The following is a 17587-nucleotide window of genomic DNA, read 5'->3' as shown; positions in this document are numbered from 1 at the left end:
CTCCTTAGACCCCTAAGGCAGGAGGCTAGGTAGTCTGGGGGGAGCTTCAGCCCTCAGTTTCCTTTTGTGGGTCAGTGAGGGCTCTGTTGATTATGCAGAGATATCAGACCTGGGAGACTTGTCTTTCCAGTAAATCCGCTAAAACAAATGCAGTCAGATCCCTATCAGAAATGTCTTTGCATTATAATAGCCACCTTGTTCCCTGTAGGGATGAAAGCCCTAGACTGTGGATCACATATGCTTGGCTGGAGCTGTATAAGGGAAGGAGTTTAGGTCCCTGGGTTTTTTGTTGTTGCTTGTCTCAGACCAGAAGAATGGGTTAGGAAAAGACCACAAAAAGAAAAAGGAAAAGAAAAAACCGCGGAGCAGTTCTCCCTCTGGCTCAGGAAATTCCAATGTTAATGAAGCCGCCTGGGAAGGGGAGGGGAGGGTTCAGAAAAACAGGAGAGAGTAGCACCCCGGAATATAGACAAAGTTACTTATCTTGCTTGGGATAACTGTTTTATCTGAGATTCCCGAGGGGCGCGTCGCCTGTGTGCACTGGCTGGGTCGAGATTGCCCCAAGGGTCAGGCCCGCGTCCTGTGCTTGTGCTGTCTCAGAAGCTGCGGTCAGCTCCTCTGCTGCCAGTCCCAAGCCCCACGCCAAGGTTCCCCAGCTGGGACACTGCATTCCCGGCTCCAAAACCAGTCGCTGCCTCCCGGCTCCCACCAGCCGCATCACCGCACAGCCCGTGTGGACCAGCTGGGCCCCCTCCCGAGGTCAGTTCAGGGGGTTGGGGCTGCGCCCCGTGTCTGCACCGCCACAGGATGTCATGCTCAGCTCCCCTGCGCCTAGTCCAAAGCCCCGCGCCGAGGTTCCCTGGCTGGGACGCTACACTCTTGGCTCCAAAACCAGTCGCTGCCTCCTGGCGACTTCTCCTCCCGCCAGCCGTGTCACCACGCTGCCTGCGCAGACCAGCTGGGCCCCCTCCCGAGGTCAGTTCAGGGGGGTAGGGCTGCGCCCCATGTTTGTGCCATTACAGGATGCCGTGCTCGGGTCCCCTGCACCCAGTCCAAAGCCCGGCGCCAAGGTTTCCTGACTGGGACTCTGGGTCCAGGCTTCAAAAACAGTCGCTGCTTCCCCGTAGTTGTTCGTTCTCAGTCTCTGTCACTCAGGTCAACTCTTTAAATCTGTGTTTGTCATGTATGTGATCGATTCACTTGTTTTTCTGAGTCTTTGTTGCAAGAGGGATCCGAGGTAGCGTCTACCTAGTCAGCCATCTTGGCTCCCTTCCTCCCTAGGGTTTTTAAGGAGCAACTGGAGGATTTGAACTGTCGGCCTTTTGGTTAGCAGCTGAATTTTTAACCACTGTGCCGCCAGGGCTCCTGATGAGATAGATGTCCATGAAATCAACACCTATGATTTATAAGGCAACAAATATATGCCAGGTACTATGCCAAACATTAGTGAGCTGAAATGGACTCCTATTGACCATTTTGAGTTGGACAATCATATGGTTTACTATGCCTGGAAAGACAAATTGAAGAGGAATGGCCTTGTATTCATCCTCAAAAAGAACATTTCAACACCTATCCTGAGGTACAATGCTGTCAGTGATAGGATAATATCCATACCCCTGTAAGGAAGACCAACCCCTGGTGGCAGAGTGGTTAAGTGCTACGGCTGCTAACCAAATGGTCGGCAGTTCAAATATAATAGGCACTCCTTGGAAACTCTATGGGGCAGTTCTCCTCCGTCCTATAGGGTCACTATGAGTCAGAATTGACCGCAATGAATTTGGAATTTTTTGGGTAAGGAAAACCAGTTAATACAAATATTACTTAAATTTACAAACCAAACCCTAAGACAAAAGATGAAGAAATTGAAGATTTTTACCAACTTCTGCAGTCTGAAATTGATCAAACATGCAATCAGGATGCATTGATAATTACTGGTGATTACAATGCAAAAGTTGGAAACAAAGAAAGATCGGTAGTTGGAAAATATGGCGTTGGTGATAGAAACAATGCTGGAGATCACATGATAGAATTTTTCAAGACCAACGACTTCTTCATTGCAAATACCTTTTTTCGACTACATAAATGGCAACTATACACATGGACTCTGCCAGATGGGGTACACAGAAATAAAATTGACTACAAAGAGATGATAGAAAAGCTCAGTGTCATCAGTCAGAACAAGCACAGGGGCTGATTGTGGAACAGACTATCAATTGCTCATATGCAAGTCCAAGTAGAAGCTGAAGAAAATTAGAACAAGTCCACAAGAGCTGAAGTACCACCTTGAGTATATCCCACCTGAATTTAGACACCATCTTAAGCATAGATTTGACGCATTGAACACTAATGATCAAAGACCAGACGAGTTGTGGAATGACACCAAGGACATCATACGTGAAGAAAGCAAGAGTTCATTAAAAAGGCAGGAAAGAAAGAAAGACCAAAATGGATGTTAGAAGAGACCCTGAAACTTGCTCTTTAACATTGAGTAGCTAAAGCAAATGGAAGAAATGATGAAGTAAAAGAACTGAAGACTTCAAAGGGCAGCTTGAGAAGACAAAGTAAAGTGTTATAATGACATGTGCAAAGAGCTGGAGTTAGAAAACCTAAAGGGAAGAACTCGCTCAGCATTTCTCAAGCTGAAAGAACTGAAGAAAAAATTCAAGGCTTGAGTTGTAATAGTGAAGGATTCAATGGGCAAAATACTGAATGATGCAGGAAGCATCAAAAGAAGATGGAAGGAATACACAGAGTCACTGTACCAAAAAGAATTGGTCTACATTCAATCATTTCAGGAGGTAGTATACTATCAAGAACCGATGACACTGACAGAAGTCCAAGCTGCCCTGATGGCATTGGCAAAAAACAAGGCTCCAGGAATTGATGGAATACCAATTGAGATGTTTCAACAAACGGATGCAGCACTGGAAGCGCTCACTTGTCATCTATGTCAAGAAATTTGGAAGACAGCTACCTGGCCAACTGACTGGAGGAAATCCATATTTATGCCTACTCCAAAGAAGGTGATTCAACTGAAAGTGGAAATTATCCAAGAGTATCATTAATATCACACAAAAGTAAAATTTTGCTGAAGATCATTCAAAAGTGGTTGCAGAAGTACACTGACAGGGAACTGTCAGAAATTCAAGCCAGATTCAGAAGAGGTCGTGGAACAAGGGATATTATTGATGATGTCAGATGGATGCTGTCTGAAAGCAGAGAAGAGCAGAAAGATGTTTACCTGTGTTTTATTGACTATGTAAAGGCATTTGACTATATGGATCATAACAAATTATGGATACCACTACAAAGAATGGGGATTTCAGAACACTTATTGTGCTCATGAGGAACGTGTACATAGACCAAGAGATAGTTGTTCGAACAGAACAAGGGGATACTGCATGGTTTAAAATCAGGAAGGGTGTGTGTCAGGATTGTATCCTTTCACCATACTTATTCGATCTGTATGCTGAGCAAATAATCCAAGAAACTGGACTATATGAAGAAGAACAAGGCATCAGGATTGGAGGAAGACTTATTAACAACCTATAATATGCAGATGACACAACCTTGCTTGCTGAAAGTGAAGAGGACTTGAAGCACTTGTTGATGAAAATCAAAGACTACAACCTTCAGCATGGTTTACACCCCAACATAAAACAAAAATCCTCACAAGTGGACCAATAAGTAACAACATGATAAATGGAGAATATATTGAAATTGTCAATGATTTCATTTTACTTGGATCCACAATCAATGCCCACGGAAGCAGCAGTCAAGAAATCAAAAGACGCATTGCACTGGCAAATCTGCCACAAAAGATCTTTTTAAAGTGTTAAAAAGCAAAGACATCACTTTGAGGACTAAGGTGTGCCTGACCCAAGCTGTGGTGTTTTCAGTTGCCTCATATGCATGCGAAAGCTGGACAATGAATAAGGAAGACCGAAGAAGAATTGACGCCTTTGAACTATGGTGTTGGTGAAGAATATTGAATATATCATGGACTGCCAGAAGAATACGGAAACCCTGGTGGCGTAGTAGTTAAGTGCTACAGCTGCTAACCAAGAGGTCGGCAGTTCAAACCCGCCAGGTGCTCCTTGGAAACTCTATGGGGCAGTTCTACTCTGTCCTATAGGGTCACTATGAGTCGGAATTGACTCGACGGCAGTGGGTTGGGCCAGAAGAATGAACAAATCTGTCTTTGGAGAAGTACAGCCAGAATGCCCCCGAGAAGGGAGGATGAAGGAACTTTGTCTTAGGTACCTTAGACATGTTATCAGGAGGAACCAGTCCCTGGAGAAAGACATCACGCTTTGTAAAGTAGAAGGTGAGACAAAGAGGAAGATCCTCACAAGACGGATGGACACAGTGGCTGCAACAATGGGCTCAAACATAGCATTGATTGTGAAGATGGCGCAGGACCGGGCAGTGTTTCATTCTGTTGTACAGAGGGTCGCTATGAGTCAGAAACTACTCAACAGTACTTAACAACAACCCCTCTTTCCTTGCCTGTAACTCCTTAGCCCCTTTTTTATATTTTTCCCTTAGCATTTACTACCTGGTGGCACAAAGGAGCCGTGGTGGCACAATGGCTAAGTGCTCTGCTGCTAACCAAAAGGTTGGCTGTTCTAACCCACCCAGTGGCTCCACTGGAGAAAAGACCTGGCAACCTGCTCCTATAAAGATTATAGCCTAGGAAACCCTATGAGACAGTTCTATTTTGTCCTACAGGGTGGCTATGAGTTGGAATTGATTTGATGGCACACAATGACAGCAACAGGTGGCACAAATGGTTAGTGCTCTATTATGGATTGATTTGTGTCCCCCAAAATATATGTGTTGTAAATCCTAACTTCTATGCCTGTGATTATAATCCCATTTGGGAATGGATTGTTTTTGTAGTCTTAATGAGAAGGATTAGTGTAGGATATCTCTTGCATCAATCTCTTTTGAGATATAAAAGAAATTAAACAAGCAAGCAAAAGAAGCAGAGATGGGGGAAGAGAGATGCCAAGCCACATATGGATTGCCCAGGAGCAGAAGCTCAAAAACAATGACCTTCCTCCAGAGCCAACAGAGAGAGAAAGCCTTCCCCTAGAGCCGGCACCCTGAATTCAGACTTCTCACTTCCTAAAACTGTGAGAAAATAAATTTCTGTTTGTTAAAGTCACCCATTTATGGTATTTCTGTTATAGCGATACTAGATAACTAAGACATGCTCTCGTACTAACCTAAAGGTTGGTGATTTGAACTCAACCTAGTGGTACCATGGAAGAAAAGACTGGCGATCTGCTTCTGTTAAGATTATAGCCAAGAAAACCCTTTAGAGTGCAGTTCTATGTTGTAACACATGGGATTGCCATGCGTAAGAATCGATTCAATGGCATTTTTTTTTTTTTTTTGGACACACCTTATATTTTCTTTAAATGTCCTGTTTACTGTCATTTCATCTATTAGAATTCTAGAATATGAGGGCGGATGTTCTGTTTTTGTCTGTTATTCACAGTTGTGTCCCCAGGCCCTAGCACAGTGCCTGGCACATGTTAGAGGCTCAGTGAGTGTTGAATTTCATCTCTTTATCTTCATTCATTTAAATAATATAATACAATTTAAAATAAATGCTGTTTATATTTGAACTGATGAAAAACATTTGCAAAGCAAATTAACTTGGTAGACCAGATTGCTTCAGGGTAGTGCTTTCCAGTTTTTGCCATATCGTGACAGACATAGAAAATAAAAGTATTCATACAATAGCTGGCCAGAGGCTCACGTCTCTAGTGCTGAGGCCTCAATGTCTAGGCCCACTTGTTACCTCTGTGCTATAACAGTTGGGAAACTTTGCTTTAAGGGTAATGTTTAGCTTGCTAAAGAGACCAATCTGTTTGGCTAGGCCTATTTGAATGGTTCCTGTTACAGACTGAATTGTGCCCCACCAAAGGATATGTTGAAGTCCTAACCCCTGTAAATGTGACCTTTTTGGAAATAGAGCTTTTGAAGATGTCATCAGTTAAAATGAGATAAGCAATTTAGGGTGGGTCCTAATCCCATCTGAATGGTGTCTTATAAGGGAGGAGAGCAGACATAGAGACAGAGATAGAGAAAGGATGGCCATGTGACAATGAAGCAGATGCAGCTGTAAACCAAGGAACACCAAGGGTTGCCAGGAGCTACAAGAAGCTAGGAGGTAGGCATGGAACAGTTTCTCTCTGAGTCCTCATAAGAAATTAACACTGCTCATACCCTGATCTGGGCTTCCAGCCCTCAGAACTGTGAAACAATACGTTTCTGTTCCTTAAAATCACCCACTTTGTGAATTTTGTCAAGGCAGCCCTAGGAAACCAACAGTTTCCAAGATCAAAAAGAACTAGGGCCAAGAAGGGGAAAAAGTAGGGTAGAGAAAAGATCTGAATTTGTCATTTAAAATGACAGTTCTCATTGTTATTCAAACTCTCCCCATCTGCTCTCTGCCTCTCTTTCCAGCCTCAGTTCTCCACACCCTCCCCTAAGCCCCATACATAATGCTGTCATTCCCTGGAGATTACGGTGCTTCTACTTGGCTCTGCTTATGCTATTTCCTCTCTCTGCCCATCCAGAATCTTCCTGTTCTTCCATTAGGTCCCAGGCCAGATGTGTACTCCTGGAAGGGCCCTGGGTAGCAAAAAAGATCAATCTATTTCCGTAAAGATTACAGCCAAGAAAACCCTATGGAGCGGTTCTATTCTGTAACATATGGAGTCACCATGAGTTGGAATCCACTCCACGGCAACAGGTTTATTTTTGTTTTGTTTTGTTTTTGGAGCTCCAGTGTCCTTGGTCCACAGCCCTAATGCATTTGAGTTTCGGACCCAGAGTTTTTAAGTTTGAAGCAATACCAGAGACTGGGCCCACCTTCCGTTCTTAGATGAAACGCATGGGGCCCAGAGAGGCAGAGGGGCCTGCTGGCCACAAGACCAGCTGGGGGCAGACTTGCGACATGAGTGTCCTGGTCCTGCTCTTTCTATTGCCTGCTTTAATTTCTCTTTCGCTAATGATAAAACTTGATGATTTATTGATGAGCAAGAACCAACTCATCTGAGAGTCTATATGATCTGTAGCAACAGCCAGATGGCATTTAATAAATTATTATATAAACATGCCTGAAAGTCATCAAAAGCATTTTTTAAGGACCTTTAATGGAGAATTATCAGACAAGACATGAAAGAGGAAATCAGCCTCTAAATTACGGTGTGAGAGAATGCTTTAGGCTCTTGCGGACATTGGATGATAAAAGATTTTAAATCTAGTTTTATCCCAGATTTTTTTTTTTCCTACGATGACTGTGATTTGTGGCAATTTGAGGAGAAATGACAAAAGCTTTAGTAGAAATAAAAGGAAGCCCCTACTACTTCCTTCTCCCTGGAAAATCTAGCCAAAGCCATGCTCACCAGTTCTTCCCACTTGCCTAGAAAAGGAGATTTCCGAAAGGAATAGAAAAAAAATGTATTTTATTATCAGGGCAATAGAAATCATTAGACTGGACTGCAGGGATTGTTTTAGGAATGACTATGCCAGAGAACTCCAAAGAACAGAAGAAATAATAACCTTTTTTGAGTAGATGAATATTAACTTACTTGAAGGTGAAATTTTCAGGATTATATTTGCCTTCCTCCCAAAATTTACCTGTCAGGCAGTAGTCAAGAGTAAGTGCTTGGACTCAGATCTGAGTTCAAATCCTACTCTCAATTGAGTGAAGTTGAGCTAGACTCATCGACTGCTTCTCTGGGATTCAATTTTTTCCATCTGTAAAATAGAGATACTTTTTAGAATTGTCAAATGATTCAATGAAACCATGTACAGAAGGAAGTACACTGGACACGAAGGAAGCATTCAAAAAAGTAGTTATATCTGCAGGTCTTGGGTGGTGCAAAAGATTAACAAGCTCAGCTACTAACTGAAAGGTTGGAGGTTTGAGTCCACCCAGAGGGGCCTTCAAAGAAAGGCCTGGGGATCTACTTCTGAAAACTCAGCCATTGAAAACCCTATGGAGTGCAGTTCTAATCTGACACATGTGGGGTTGCCGTTTGTTGTTATGCTTGGGCCCATTGTTGCAAACACTGTGTTAATCCATTTTGTTGAGGGTCCTCCTCTTTTTCACTGACCCTCTACTTTACCAAACATGATGACCTTCTACAGGGACTAGTCACTCCTGATAACATGTCCAAGGTACATGAGACGAAGTCTTGCCTTCCTTACTTCTAATGAGCATTCTGGCTGTACTTCTCCAAGACAGATTTGTTTGTTTTTCAGGCAGTCCATGGTATATTCAGTACTCTTTGCCAACACCATAATTCAAAGGCATCAATTCTTCTTCAGTCTATCTTATTCATTGCCCAGCTTTTGCATGTATATGAAGTGATTGAAAATACTATAGCTTCGGTCAGGTGCACCTTTTTAGTCTTAAAAGTAACATCTTTGCTTTTTAACGCTTTAAAGAGGTCTTTTGCAGCAGATTTGCCCAATGCAATGGATCCTTTGATTTCTTGACTGCTGCTGCCATGGGCACTGTTTGTGGATCCAAGTAAGATGAAATCCTTGACAACTTCAATATCTTCTCCACTTATCATGATGTTGCTTATTGGTCCAGTTGTGAGCATTTTTGTTTCCTTTATGTTGAGGTGTAATCCTTGCTGAAGGTTGTAGTCTTTGATCTTCATCAAGAAGTGCTTCAAGTCCTCTTCACTTTCAGGAAGCAAGGTTGTGTCATCTGCATATCAAAGTTTGTTAATGAGGCTTCCTCCAAACCTGATTCCCAATTCTTCTTCATATAGTCCAGCTTCTTGATTATTTGCTCAGCACACAGATTGAATAGGTATGGTGAAAGGATACGACCCTGACTCACACTTCTCCTGACTTTAAACTGTGCAGTATTCTCCTATTCTTTTTGAACAATTGCCTCTTGATCTATGTACAGTTTCCTCATGAGCACAATTAAGTGTTCTGGGATTCCCATGCTTTACAATGTTATCCATAATTCGTTATGATCCACAAAGTCGAATGCCTTTGTGTAGTCAATAAAACACAGATAAACATCTTTCAGGTATTCTCTGCTTTTGGCCAAGATCCATTTAACGTCAGTAGTGGTATCCCCCATTCCATGTACTCTTCTGAATTTGGCTTGAATTTCTGGCAGTTCCTTGTTGATATACTACTACAACCACTTGGGTAATCTACAGCAAAGTTTTACTTGTGTGAGAGATTAATGATATTATTTGATAATTTCCACATTCAGTTGAACCACCTTCTTTGGAGTAGGCATAAATATGGATCTCTCCCAGCTGGTTAGCCAGGTAGCTGTCTTCCAAATTTCTTGACATAGATGACAAGTGAGCGCTTCCAGTGCTGCATCCGTTTGTTGAAACATCTCAATTGGTATTCCATCAATTCCTGGAGCCTTGTTTTTTGCCAATGCCATCAGGGCAGCTTGGACTTCTGTCAGTGTCATCGGTTCTTGATAGTATACTACCTCCTGAAATGATTGAATGTAGACCAATTCTTTTTGGTACAGTGACTCTGTGTATTCCTTCCATCTTCTTTTGATGCTTCCTGCATCATTCAGTATTTTGCCCATAGAATCCTTCACTATTGCAACTTGAGGCTTGAATTTTTCCTTCAGTTCCTTCAGCTTGAGAAATTCTGAGCATGTTCTTCCCTTTTGGTTTTCTAACTCTAGGTCTTTGAACATTTTATTATAATAATTTACTTCGTCCTCTCGGGCCACCCTTTGAAATCTTCTGTTCACCTCTTTTATTTCACTATTTCTTCTGTTCTCTTTAGCCACTCTGCGTTCAAGAGCAACTTTCAGAGTCTCTTCTGACATCCATTTTGGTCTTTTCTTTCTTTTTAATGACTTCTTGTTTTCTTCACATATGATGCCCTTGGTGACATTCCACAACTCGCCTGGTCTTTGATCATGAGTGTTCAATGCTCAAATCTATTGCTGAGATGGTGTCTAAGTGCAGGTGGCATATACTCAAGGTAGTACTTTGGCTCTCTTGGACTTGTTTTAATTTTCTTCAGCTTCGACTTGAATTTGCATAGGAGCAATTGATGGTCTGTTCTGCAGTCGGCCTCTGGCCTTGTTCTGACTGATGTTACTGAATTTTTCCACCATCTCTTTCCACAGATGTAGCTGATTTGATTCCTGTGTATTCCATCTGGCATGGTCCAGCTGTATAGTCGCCATTTATGCTGTGGAAAAAAGGTATATGCAGTGAAGAAGTCGCTCATCTTCCAAAATTCTATCATGTGATCTCTGGCATCATTTCTATCACCAAGGCCATATTTTCCAACTACCGATCTTTCTTTGTTTCCAACTTCTGCATTGTAATCACCAGTAATTATCAATGCATCCTGATTGCACGTTTGATCAATTTCAGACTGCAGAAGTTGGTAAAAATCTTCAACTTCTTCATCTTTATCCTTAGTGGTTGGTGTGTAAATTTGAATAATAGTTGTATTAACTGGTCTTCCTTGTAGGCGTATGATGATTATCCCATCATTGACAGCATTTTACTTCAGGATAGATCTTAAAATGTTCTTTTTGACTCTGTAGGGTAGGTATTATCACTTCCATTTTATGGGTGAGGAAACTTAGGCTTGGAAAGGGGGTGTGTTAGATTCCTAGAATTGCTGTAACAAAAGTATCACAAGTGGGTGGCTTTAAAAAACTAAAGTTTGTTTTTTCATAGTTCAGAAGGCTAGAAGTCTGAATTCAGGGCACTGGTGCTGGGGAAAGACTGTGTCAGCTCTGGGGGAAGATCCTTGTCTCAGCTTTTCTGTAGCCTCAAAGTTCTTCATTTTCTTGGCATTCTTCACATGACATCTATCTTCCCCTTTTTGTGCTTGCTAGTCTCTTTGTCTATGCTGCTCCCTATAACTCAATTAGGTTTAGGACACACCTTAAACTGATATGGCCTCACTAACATAACAAAGAGAAACCTATTTCCAAAAAGGATTATGTCCACAGATTTAGAGGTTAAGTTACAGCATATACTTTTGGAGGGCGCAATTCAATTCATAACAGCATGTAGGGAATGGGACTCAAATATTAGCCTTGTGCCAACTTCAAAATTGTGACACAGCAGAGTCCCTGTCAGCTGCTTGTTAGCTGGGCTCATACTGATACTGGGACTAGAGGTTGCTTCGCTTGTTTGGCTGGTTGTCGATGTTTTTATTTTTTTTAGTATGAGAAAGTTAGGAAAGGAAGATGGCTTTCCTTGCAGAAAACAAAACCCAAACCCAAACCTGTTGCCGTCAAGTCAAATCTGACTCATAGTGACCCTACAGGACAGAGTAGAACTGCCCCATAGGGTTTGCAAGGGGAGGCTGGTGGATTCAAACTGCCAACCTTGTGGGTAGCAGCCAAACTCTTAACCACTGCGCCACCAGGCTCTTGTAGAAAGCAAGCCTTCTTGAATTCTGAAGTCCCAGCACAGTCTTTGCCTATCGGCTCTAGATCCTCGAAGAAACCTCACTGTGTGATGACAGGTACAGTTCTTGGGGGAGAAAAAAGAGGCTTGAAAATTTCAAAGTATACTATTAGAAAAAAAAATTCCACTGCTACCAGCAGTTCGAATAACGTAAAATCTTCCTATGTGTTAGAGGGTCCCAGGGGGTGGCAACAGCTCAACTCCCCAAACTGTTTCCTCTTCCACTCTTCAGATTAACAAATTGATTGTGCTGGTGCTTTTAGCAATCAGTCAAGGCTGAGTTAGATGCCAAGGTAATTTTTCCTTGCCAAGTTGCTTTTTCCATTGCAATTAGCCTTTTTAAGGACCTTCCCTACCCACAAATGTGTATACAATTCCCACTCTCCCCTTCCAATTATAACTCAGCTAAGAATTTGTCAGCAATAATTGCTGAAGATGAAAACATCACCCTCCCCCACTCTATCACCAATTTCTCCATGTTTTCTTAAATATCCTTTAAAGCAGGTGTAGGATTAAGAAAGTCTTCATTTTTCAGCGGCTTAATTTTTTTCAAAGTATGTGTTATATAGGGAGCACCGGTGACACAGGGGTTAAAGCGCTCAGCTGCTAAAGATGTGGCAGTCTGCTTCCGTAAAGATTTACATCCTTCGAACCCCTATGGGGCAGTTCTACTCTGTCCTGTAGGGTCGCTATGAGTTGGAGTCAACTTGACGGCAGTGGGTTTGGTTTGGTTTTGGTTTATGTGTTGTATAATCAGACAATGAATTACTTAAATGAAAAACAATTTCAACTGTCTGGGTTGCCCCAGGTGGAATCCTTTGTAAAAACTTTGAGTTTGGCCAACATCTATTTTATCCTCTGAAGGCATTTTGTATCCTCTGAAACCCATTTCTTCTTTCCTGGACACAAAGATTGCCTTTCTCTCCCTCTCTTGCAGCTACAAGGGACCATGTGACTGATTTCTGGTCAAGGGAAGGTATGCAAAAGTTCCTAGCCCATAAACGTCTCTCATGAGTGAGCCTCTAGCTTCTCTCCTTCTCTGCCTGCTAGAGATATCCATGCCCAAGGCAACCTCAGCAGCTTCGAGTTGAAAATGGTAAAGCCTCCTTCGACTTGGGCTCCTGAAGGAACAGAGACTAGCCTCCTTCGCCACTTCCCTCCACAATGTGGATCTACCTTAGACTTTTTACATGGTAAAAAATGACCTCTTGCATTTGGGAGTCCCTGGGTAGTGCAAAGAGCATGCTCAGAGGCTAACTGAAAGGTAGGTGGTTGGAGTCCACCCACAGGCACTTTGGAAGAAAGGCCTGGCAATCTGTTTCCAAAAAAATCAGCCACTGAAAACTCTATGAAGCATAGTTCTACTCTGACACACATGGGGTTGCTGTGAGCCAGAATTGACTTGATGGTAACTGGCATTTATTTGTTTGTTTGTCTATACTGCATTTGAGCCGTTATAATTTAGGGAGATACTTGTTTTATCAGTTATTGTTGTTAGGTGCCATCAAGTCAGTTCTGACTCAGAGCGACCCCATGTACAACAGAATGAAACACTGCCGAGTCCCGTGCAACCCTCACAATCCTTGCTATGTTTGAGCCAATTGTTGCAGCCACTTTTTCAATCCACCTAGTTGAGGGTCTTCCTCTTTTTACAAAGTATGTGAGATGAAGTCTTGCCATTCTTGCTTCTAAGGAGCATTCTGGCTGTATTTCTTTCTAGACAGATTTGTTTGTTCTTTTCGCAGCTCATGGTATATTCAATATTCTTCGCCAACACCATAATTTGAAGGCATCAATTCTTCTTCAGTCTTCCTTATTCATTGCCCAGCTTTCAAATGCATATGAGGTGATTGAAAACACCATTGCTTGGGCCAGGCCCACTTTAGTCCTTAAAGTGAAGTGCCATCTTTGCTTTTTAATACTTTAGGTTTTTTGCAGCAGATTAGCACATACCTTGGACATGTTATCAGGAGGGATTGGTCCCTGGAGAAGGACATGCTTGGTAAAGTCAGCAAAAAAGTGGAAGACCCTCAACTAGGTGGATTGACACAGTGGCTGCAACAATGGGCTCAAACATAGCAAGGATTGTGAGGATTGCACGGGACCTGGCAGTGTTTCGTTCTGTTGCACATAGAGTTGCTATGAGTCAGAACTGACTCAATGGCACCTAACAATCATAACAACAGCAACTAATAAAACAAATATCTACCTAAATTATAATGGCTCAAATGCAATATAAACAAACAAATAAACAAATATCGTTTACCATCAAGTCAATTCTGACTCTTGGCAATCCCATGTGTGTCAGAGTAGAACTGTGCTTCATAGAGTTTTTAATGGCTGATTTTTTTTTTTTGCCAGGCCTTTCTTCCAAGGTGCCTGTGGGTGGACTCCAACTACCTATCTTTCGGTTAGCCACTGAGCACACTCTTTGCACCACCCAGGGACTCCAAAAGGCAAGAGGCCATTTTTCACTATGTAAAAAGTCTAAGGCAGATTCACATTGTGGAGAGAGGTGGCGAAGGAGGGTAGTCTCTGTTCCTCCAGAGCCCAGGTTGAAGGAGGCTTTACCATTTTCAACTCGAAGCTGCCAAGGCTGCCCTGGGCATGGACATCTCTAGCAGGCAGAGAAGGAGAGAAGCTACAGGTTCGCTCATGAGAGACTTTTATGGTCTAGGAACTTTTACATACCTTCCTTTGGCTAGAAATCAGTCACATGGTCCCTTGTAGCTGCAAGAGAGGGAAAGAAAGGTAATCTTTGTGCCCAGGAAAGAAGAAATGGGTTTCAGAGAATACAAAATGCTTTCAGAGGATAAAATAGATGTTGCCCAAACTCAAAACTTTTGTAAAGGATTCCACCTGGGGTGACACAGACAGATAAAATTGTTTTTCATTTAAATAATTTATTGTCTGATCATATAACACATAAACAAAGTTTTACCATCCTTGCTTCTAAGGAGCATTCTGGGTGTGCTTCTTCCAAGAAAGATTTTTTCCATCTTCTGGCAGCCCACAGTGTATTCAAAAGTCTTCGCCAACACCATAATTCAAAGGCATCAGTTTTTCTTCAGTCTTCCTTAGTCATTGTCTAGCTTTTGTATGCATATGAAGTGACTGAAAATACCATGATTTGGGTCAGGTGTACCTTAGTCCTTAAAATGACATCTTTGATTTTTTTTTTTAAACACTTTAAAGAGATCTTTCACAGTAGATTTGCCCAATGCTTACCCTGACTAATTTACTTTCCTTGATCCACTTATTCATCCTCTTCCATCATGTTTAGTGTTCCAGCCAAACAGTCCTCTGGTACCTGACCACTGTACTTCCCATTCTTTATTCTTATTGTCTGTCTGCCTTCCTAGATAGACTACATGCTACCGGAGGGCACGAGCCACATCTCCCATGCTCATCACCTACCCTCAGCACCTAGCAGAGTGCCTGGCATATTGTGAAAAAAAAAAAAACCCGTTGCCTTCGATCGGATTCTGACTCATAGCAACCCTATAAGACAGAGTAGAGCTGCCCCATAGGGTTTCCAAGGAGCACCTGGTGGATTCGAACTGCTGACCTTTTGGTAAGCAGCTGTAGCTCTTAACCAGTATGCCACCAGAGTTTCCATTGCAGGCCCTTAATAAATATTTGTTGAATTAGCAAAATGTTGTATGCATGCACATTGCCTTTCTCTATGCTGGGTACAGGAGCCTTGGTGGTACAACAGTTCAGCTTTCAGTTGCCAGCTGAAAGGCTGGCATTTCGAACCCATCTATTAGCTAGCTCCATGGGAGAAAGACCTGGAGATCTGCTTCAATAAAGATTATAAGCAAGAAAAATCTATAGGGGAGTTTTACTCTGTCACATGGGGTTGCTAGGAGTCGAAACTGACTCAATGGCATCTAACAACAAACAACATATAGTGTGCTGCAAACTTGAACAATATTTAAGAATAATGATAGTGGGGTGTGAAAAGCTTGTACAGTTCTGAATTATATTACTCTGGAATATTCCTGTTATTCTGAAATCTGGTAAGTGACTACTGGTCCTCTTTGTAAATTTTCTTAATGCTGCTGATGATATATGTGTCTACATGAAAAATGGGCAGAAATACAGGAGTTTTTTAAAACGTTGGTTAATGCCATTCTCCTTCATAAACACAAACGTGATAGATTAAAGATGTCTAGAAATTCTTTGCTGTTTCTCCCACTGAAAGGTAGAGTCCCCCTGTCTTTGAATCTAGGCTGGCTTCAATGCCTTGCTTGAACAATAGAATGCTTTCGAAGTTACATTCTGGGTCTTCAAAGACTAAGTCATAAGGAACCTTGTCTTCTGCCTTGTTCCCTGGAATACTTGATCTTGGAGCCCTGAGCCTCCATTGGAATTCTGACTTCCCAATTCCAATGGAGGCCCAGGGCTCTAAAACCAAGTATTCCAGGGAACAAGGCAGAAGACAAGGCTCTTTATGACTTGGTCTTTGAAGAGGCCACGTGTAGGTGCTCTGGTCAACAATCCTAAGTGAGCCCTATGAGCCCAACCTTCCAGTCATCCCTGCCAAGGCACCACACATATGAGTGCTGCTGTCTTAGGCCCTCCAGACCAGCCCATTCACCAGCTGACTGCCACTGAGAGACCCCCAGTCAGTGCCCCATAGAACTGGAGAATCACCTGGCTGAGATCTGCCTGATGTCCTAACTAATAAAATTGTGAGATATAATAAAATGGTTGTTGTTTCAAGCCCCTGAGTTTTGGGGTAGTTTGTTGTGGAGCAATTGATACTTGGAACAACAGATTAGTTCGTATTTCATTATTTGTCCATTGATATTTGCACTGAGACTTGTAATTTTGGTTGATCATTTGCTGGCCACCAAGTAAATTTCAGTTCCTCTCCTGTCTCTGTCTGCATCTTGCAATTCAGCAAGAGATGGTTGCAACACTAAATGGTTAATCCTGTACCATATTTAATCCTCCATAAAGCTTTTTATTTTAAAGTGGTAATTGGTAGTATTCTTTGACAATGCAGATTCTCGTTACAAAAGCACTTTTGAGATTTAGGGAGGTAAATTAAATCAGTTAAAAAATGTATATCAATGTATGCCAAATTTTATTTTATTTTAATTTATGTTAGTAGCTATGTACACCTGGGAAGCAGTCAAATTTTTTGCAAAAGACAAATTTATGCAAGGTGATAAAACTCAGACTTAGATTAAGGTCTGCTTTAACTTTTACTGCTACTGAAATAATAGTTAATAGAAGAAAACTATTTTTTGTTGAGGGCCTACTATGTGCTTTGCATACATCATCTGATTTAATCTCATGACAGTCTCATAAGGAATTTTCTACATGGCAGGTTATACAATTTGCATAAGATTACTCAGCTGGTAAATGGTAAGCTGGATTCCACACAAATCCAACTGACTCCAAAGCCTGTGTTCTTTCTCCTCTGCAGAGGCAACTCATCTGAAAGAGTCCACGTCTCTCCAAAAGTGCTTGCCAAAGAGCTAGGAGGTAGTAATGGCAGCCACGCAGAGCCATGCATTTCTGAAATACATCCCACTAATGAAGATATCGATTGTTGCTGACCTTTACACATCATTTACACAGTAAGGATCTGGAGGTAGATTAGGGGACATACAACGCCCCCTAGGTATATTTCAGAAGTTCTGTAACTTGAAACACAATTTATGTAATGAATCTTTCTAAAAGCAAAAACTTGTCATCACTATTGGCACCCCCAGTTTATCTTTTGAAGACACCCCATTTCCTATTTCCATTTTCTTAATAAGAAGATACCTCTAAAGGAGTGAGGGGTTTGGTGTTTTCTTTTTATTCACTTTTTTCTCGTCGGCCTAAAAGTTCCTTTCTTGTATTGCTCCATCTGAAATCTTCAAATACTTTATTTAATAATAATAAGCACAACTGTTGAGAAACACAACATAAAAGTGGAGACCCAGTAATGGCGGTGCCAGGATGCTCTGGATCCTCCACCACAAAAAAAAAAAAAAATTTTTTTTTCCACCACAGGACAGGGGAAAATCTCCTTAAACACAGCCCCCTCCGTGAACGCATAGGCGCTGTGCTTTCAAACACAGGAGCAACCTGCATGCTGCTTCCTCTGTTCTGTGTTG

The sequence above is a fragment of the Loxodonta africana genome, chromosome 8 (assembly GCF_030014295.1).
Source record: "Loxodonta africana isolate mLoxAfr1 chromosome 8, mLoxAfr1.hap2, whole genome shotgun sequence".
NCBI classification, from domain to species: Eukaryota; Metazoa; Chordata; class Mammalia; order Proboscidea; family Elephantidae; genus Loxodonta; species Loxodonta africana.
Note: the sequence above shows the minus strand (reverse complement) of the source record.